The sequence below is a fragment of the Scyliorhinus canicula genome, chromosome 1 (assembly GCF_902713615.1).
Source record: "Scyliorhinus canicula chromosome 1, sScyCan1.1, whole genome shotgun sequence".
Taxonomy (NCBI): domain Eukaryota; kingdom Metazoa; phylum Chordata; class Chondrichthyes; order Carcharhiniformes; family Scyliorhinidae; genus Scyliorhinus; species Scyliorhinus canicula.
In genome coordinates, this window is record NC_052146.1 from 266,099,035 (window position 1) to 266,105,034 (window position 6,000).

A 6,000-nucleotide genomic window follows, 5' to 3' on the forward strand; every position below is an offset into this window, starting at 1 on the left:
TCTGCGAAAAGGGGAGATTGGGGCCTGTGAAGAGAGGAGAGTGGGGCCTGCGAGGGGGTGGGGGGTTGGGGAGAGAGCAGGGCCTGCAAAGAGGGGAGAGCGGGGCCTGCAAGGGGGCGGGGGGGGCAGAGTCTGCGAAAAGGGGAGATTGGGGCCTGTGAAGAGAGGAGAGCAGGGCCTGCGAGGGGGTGGGGGGTTGGGGAGAGAGCAGGGCCTGCAAAGAGGGGAGAGCAGGGCCTGTGAGGAAGGGAGAGCGAGGCCTGTGAGGAGGGGAGAGCGAGGCCTGTGAGGAGGGGAGAGCGAGGCCTGTGAGGAGGGGAGAGCGAGGCCTGTGAGGAGGGGAGAGCAGGCCCTGCGGAGAGGGGAGAGCAGGGCCTGCGAGTGGGGGAGAGAGAAGGGCTTGCGAAGAGGTTAGACCAAGGTCTGTGAGGGGCTTGGGGCCTGTGAGGGAAGAGTGGGGGTTCCTTGGAAAGGAACGGGAGTTGGATCTCGAACGAGGTGAGTGTGAGGGGTGAATGTGAGGGGGCGAGTGTGTGTGTGATGGTTGAGTGTATGAGGGAGATGAGTGTGGTGTGAGTCCAGAATTCCAGCAGCACCTCTTGCATTTGATCCAAAGGAACAACAACATTCCTCCTATTAAAAATGACAGAAAGGTAAGACCCAAGTGCGTTTTTTAATGGAAGAATTTTTAATTGTAGCAAATATATACATATAGAAATAGGAAGGACTTCCATAAATTATGTTTTTGTATGTTTGTACCTATTGCAGGAAAACAAATCAACTTTTTATGGTTTGGCTCTTCAACACAGTAATAAGGGGCTGGATTCTCCAATTTCCAGGCTATGTCTAGGGCAGCAGGAAAGATGAGAGTACTCTGGCAGGCACAAAAGATCAAATCCTCAAGGATGTTGGAGACGGGACTGGCAACCTTATGAACAGGTGACGATTTCAAACAGAAGCTGGATGAGTCCATGGAGGCATTTGCGAATCATCTCTGGCCAGTTTACGCTAGAGCCAACAGTGGAGCCTTGGTTAGAAATACTCCTGACAGGGACACCATCAACATTGGTTTAGGGCTCTGATTGCTAGAAGGTGCTAAACTGGGGAAAGGCAAACTACGATAACATTAGACAGGAATTGAAGAATTTGGTTTGGGTGCGGCTGTTGGAGGGTAAATCAACATCGGACATGTGGAGTCTTTCAAGCGACAGTTGATTAGGATTCAGGAATGTTACGTTCCTGAGAGAACGAAGGATAAGTGTGGGAAGTTTAGGGAGCATTGGATAACGAGGGATATTGTGAACCTCGTCAAAAAGAAAAAGGACTCTTTTATATGGTCAAGAAGGGTCGAAACCCTTGAGGAGTATAAAGAAAGTAGGAAGGTACTTAAGCGGGAAATTAGGAGAGCTAGGAAGGGTCATGAAAAGTCCTTGGCAAGTAGGATTAAGGTGAATCCCAAAGCTTTTTATTTGTATGTAACAAGCAGGAGGGTGGCCAGGGAAAGGATTGGACCACTTAGGATGGTGGGTTGGGGGGGGGTGATCTATGTGTTGAGCCAGAGGAAATGGACGAGGTACTAAATTAATACTTTGCATCAGTGTTCACCAAAGAAAAGGACTTTGTGGAAGATGATTCTTCGGTAGGGTGTGTGTACAGTCTGGGTCCTGTTGACATCGAAAAGTAGGAGATAGTGGGTCTTTTGATAAAGATACCAAGGTAGGTAACTCTCCTGGACTGTTTGGGATTAATACCAGTGATGTACCATCAATTGAACGCGAGACGAGTTGCTGAACAAAAGTATGGCTTTAATCTACTAGATGTTAGCCCTGCGGTCGATTACAGTAGAAGGGCGACCGCCGGGAATACTGGGTATTTATACCCCGCCCTGGAGGCGGGGTTAACTCAGCCTCTCGACCAATCGGGGAGCCGTCACATGACTGGTCTCAACCAACCAGGGCCAATGGTAAGCCGGTGTTCTGCACCAATGGCAGGCATCTATGCTAATCATACCACCACAACCAGAATACTGAGGGAAGCAAGCGAGGAAATTACTGGGGCCTTGACTGAGGTTCCTGGGCCCAATCCCTGGCATTGTCAACCTGGCACCTGGGAACCCTGGCACTGCCAGCCTGGCACCCTGGCAGTACCCCTGTCAGCCTGGAAGTACCAAGGTCCTCTGGTGCCAGAGGGAGAGCCAGGGCAACACCCTGCCCTGTCCCCAACCACCCAGGTGTCTCTAATGGCCTGGGACAACTTTCCAGGTGCTGTTCCATGACACTATTAAGGCCTCCAACCTCACTCCTTACCAAGCCCCATTGCCCCCTCACATCCTCAAGCTACCTCTGTGCCACCTCATACCCCCATGCCACCTCCATGGTCACTCATAATCCCCATGCCACCTCATACCCCCATGTCTACACTGTTACTTCCTATACCCCATGGTACCTCCAAATCCACTCATGCAGAATTTATCATGGGCAAAGCTCAGGAGCCATATGATGATGAAAGAAAATCTTCTGAGTATCTACGATGGCTCTCATTCATACACATTGATACAGAAAAACATTCTCATTAATTCGGGCACATTTGTTTCCTGTGGCAAATTACCACCCCGTCAGTCTACTTTTGACCATCAGTGAACTGATGGAAAGTGTAGTTGACAGTGCTATCAAGTGACACTTATTTAGCAGTGGTCTACTCACTTCTCAGTTTGGGTTCTGACTGGTCACTCAGCTTCTGACCTCGTTACAACCTTACAAACTGTGGACAAAAGAGCCGAATTCTGGTTGTGAGAGTGACTGCCTTTGACAGCTTTTGACCAAGCGTGGCATTAAGTCGCCATAGCAAAACTGGAGTCAATGCGAAAAAGGGGAATACCTTCCCACTGATTGGAGTCATACTTAGCACAAAGGAAGATAATTGTGGTTGTTGCAGGTCAATTATCTCATTCCCAGGACATCAGTGCAGCAGTTCCTCAACATAGTGTCCTAGGCCCAACCATTTTAGCTGCTTTATCAATGACCTTCCTTCCATCATAAGGTCAGAAGTGGGGATGTTCGCTGATGACTGCACAATGTTCAGCACCATTTGTGACTCCCCAGATAATGAAACAGTCCCTGTCTATAGGTAGTAAGATCTGGGTAACATACAAGCTTGGGCTGATAAGTGGCAAGTGACATTTGCACTGCACAAGAGCCAGGCAATGATAATCTCCAATATGAGAGAATTACCATCATTGAATCCCCCACTAACAACAACCTGGGGGTTACCATTGATCAGAAACTAAACTGGACTAGCCAAATTAATACTATGGCTACAGGAGCAAGTCAGAGGTTGGGAATTCTGCAGCAAGTGACTCACCTCCTGACACCCCAAAGTCTGGACACCATCTATAAGGCACAAGTCAAGAGTGTAATGGGACACTCTCCACTTGCCTGTATGAGTGCAGCTCCAAACACACAAGAAGCTTTACACCATCAAAGATAAAGCAGCCCACCATCATAAACATTCCTTTCCTCCACCACTGATGCACAGTGGCAGCAAAGAGCACCATCTACACGATGCACTGTAGCACTCACCAAGGCTCCTTCACCAGCTCCTTCCAAATCTGTGACACCCACCACCCAGAGGAAACCCACGCAGACACAGAGGGAACGTGCATACTCCGCACAAACAGTGACCCAGCTGGGAATCGAACCTGGGACCCTGGAGCTGTGAAGCCACAGTGTTAAATACTGTGTTACCGTGCTGCCCATTTAAATCTCCTCCATTAATACCCCCACCTGGAAGTTCCTCTCCAAGACACCCGCCATCCTGACTTGGAACTGTATCATCGTTCTATCACTCTCACTTGGTCAAAAACCTGAAACTCCTTCCTCATAGCACTGTGGCTGTACCTACATGAGAGCGGCTGCAGCAGTTCAAGAAGGTGTCTCACCACCATCTCAAGTATAATTAGTGATGGGGAATAAATGCTGACCTAGCCATGAAAGAATAAAGAAATTCAGAGGGGCAGCACGGTGGCGGAGCGGTTGGCACTGCTGACTCACGGTGCCAAGGATCCGGGTTCAAACCCGGCCCTGGGTCACTGTCCATGTGGAGTTTGCACATTCTCCCTGTGTCTGTGTGGGTCTCACCTTCACAACCCAAATGTGTGCAGCGTAGGTGGATTGGCTACGTTAAAAATTGCCCTTAATTGAAAATCGAAATTGGGTACTCTAGATTTATTTAAGAAAAATAAATTCAGAGATTTAAATCCCATCAATTGGTCAATCTCTTGTAAAACTAAGCATACTTCTCTTCAATGACAACATTAAAGACATCCAATCTGTTACTAGCCTTTTAAAACTGTCAATGAAAATATAAACTCAGCGTTCCTTGGAGTTTTTTGAACATTAGAACTTTCATAATATGCTCAGCTGTAATAAAAGCTCCTGGGAAATGTCAATACTGATCTCCACTAAAACTGCAGGAACAGATGGCAATTATTTTTTCTGAGCTACACCACAATATTCAGTCCAACTTTGTATGTTTCCACTTTAACTGAAAGGTGCAGCTTGTTTTTTTTCATGTTTAAAGAGCGGTTCATTTAAATAGCTTCAGATCACGACACCTATTGCGCCTTATCACCTTTCAAGAGCATTTAATAATAATAATAATCTTTATTGTCACAAGTAGGCTTACATTGCAATGAATTTACTGTGAAAAGCCCCCAGTCGCTACACTCCGGAGCCTGTTCGGGTACACAGAGTGGGAATTCAGAATGTCCAAATTACCTCACAGCCCGTCTTTCGGGACAAATGGGAGGAAACCGGAGCACCCAGAGGAAACCCACGCAGACACAGAGGGAACGTGCATACTCCGCACAAACAGTGACCCAGCTGGGAATCGAACCTGGGACCCTGGAGCTGTGAAGCCACAGTGTTAAATACTGTGTTACCGTGCTGCCCATTTAAATCTCCTCCATTAATTTGTGGCTCCCAGAATGTGGGTTAATGCCTTTGGAACGGTGAAAATGGAATCTGTTTGGCCTCAAATCTAATTTCAAATAGTCCTGCTGAAATCTGATTTCCTACCCGTGTGATTCCTGCCCATCCTCTTCCTCCGCTAACAGAAATGAGAAATGCCATCAGCATCCGGATGCTGTCCGCCATTTGTAAAGGCCTCCTGATTTAGCCCAACTCAGCAAAGATCTGGCTCGATGTTTGGGTTTACGATGTGGTACATTGAATATAGCCCACATGCGCAGTAGTAACAATGGTTTCTGACAGGAGCAGTGATGGGCAATTTGCTGTGCATGATGGTTCTTTCCTTGGCACAGCTGGACAATATCATAGCCATATGCTGGATGCCTTGCTCCAGTCTTCCAGTTGCCTGGGGGCAGATGGACCATTCTGAAAAGATTGTGTAATTTTCAGTATTGCTAGCATTCAATTTGCCGCGCCAACATGTGCTTGAGCATTCACAGAAACCAACATCACATTACCCATTCAGGAGTAAATAGTATTTCTATTTATACAGGACCTCACCACTTTGAACATTCCCACTTATCCTCCTATATTGTGTGAGCCCATCTACCCAACCTAAAGAAAGGTTCCACGTGTCCCCTTCTCCCTCCTGAAAATGTCCCCAAGATTCCAGAGTATCGAAGCTAACTACTTTCTTCATTATACGCCAATGGTGAGTTGCCTTCTTTGGAAGTGCAAAGTGTTTAGCAGATTCTTTTTCTGAGTTATAGCGACCTGGACTAGCCTTTAACATTCTGGACCTTTCGGTAGGAAAAAAGGAATTTACTTAGCTAAACTCAAGGGCACTGATCCAACTGGTTTCCAACTAGCATATTTTAATAGAGAATATATCAGTAATATGTATGCAGAAATGTACTTATTATTCCCTAGCTTCTTTCAGACCATAAATATTTAAGTGGTAATATATTATAACAAATTCAAATATTTTATGATTGGATATTATTTTCAAATTTTGCAGTAAAACACTTGACTT